A 965-nucleotide genomic window follows, 5' to 3' on the forward strand; every position below is an offset into this window, starting at 1 on the left:
CTGTAATTATCAAAATCCGGAGACTTAACACTGATACAATATTATTACCTTAATCCTCAGCCCGTAATCAAAGCTCACCAATTGCCCAATAATGCCCACTATAGCTTTTTGGAGATTTTCAAGATGTTGATTTCTAATTTAATTTCACTGTGGTCAGAGAACATGCTCCCCAAAATGTCAACCTTTTGAGATTTACTACATCTTATTTTCTGGTTCCTCCCTTGTCTCCTCAGCACTCCAGCTGGCTCCTTCTGGAAGTTTCCCTGGACTCTCTGCCACTCAGGCATAGCTGAGAGGTCAGTTGAAGACCTGGGGGAATTTCTACACAGGTTTTAGGGCTCCCCCCCTTGCTCCTTTCTTTTTTTTAAGTCTTTTCATTTTTATTACTCAAAAAGTTTCATTTTTTATTTAGCTTTCTGACCCTGTGCTTGTGCCTTCAACACTTTCACAACAATTTTCTGCTCCTCGATAAGGAAAGCATGCTTGATCCTGTCACGAACACATTTAGCACACATGGAACCACCACAGGCCCTGCGGACATGTTTCTTTGTTTTGGACAAAGAATGTTTAGGTCTTACAGCATGAACCCCTCGAAGTCTGCCTGGGCACACGCCACATGCAGATTTTGGTGCTTTCTCAACCTTCTTGGTATAAAGGTAAACAATTCCATTACCAGGGGGTCGGGGCAGCCTAGTTTTGTTAGAGGCTGTATTTTAGGAAAGCCTACGACAGTATGTCAAACGCCAGACCATTCTGAGTGCCTGCAGACATCCCCGGAAGCACTCCCTTCCTACTTTCCACCTGGCCTTTCCCCCCTCATTTTCCAGCCATTTAGGAATCCCTTCTCATCCGCTGAGCCCTCAAGGCAGTGAGAGAGGCTGTACTTTCTATATCAGCCCCAGCGGAAAACCAGGCAAATCCTTACCCCTTACAGATGGACACTCTTCCAGTTTCTGCCTGTTCTT

The 965-nt window shown here is 44.9% G+C and overlaps 1 pseudogene; it reads right to left on the bottom strand.

Annotated features, from left to right (window-relative positions):
* Window positions 1–404: 404 nt before the first annotated feature.
* On the bottom strand, window positions 405–752 carry LOC100434267 (large ribosomal subunit protein eL34-like; annotated as a pseudogene).
* Window positions 753–965: the final 213 nt, after the last annotated feature.

This window comes from Pongo abelii, chromosome 5 (genome assembly GCF_028885655.2).
Source record: "Pongo abelii isolate AG06213 chromosome 5, NHGRI_mPonAbe1-v2.0_pri, whole genome shotgun sequence".
Classification (NCBI taxonomy): Eukaryota; Metazoa; Chordata; class Mammalia; order Primates; family Hominidae; genus Pongo; species Pongo abelii.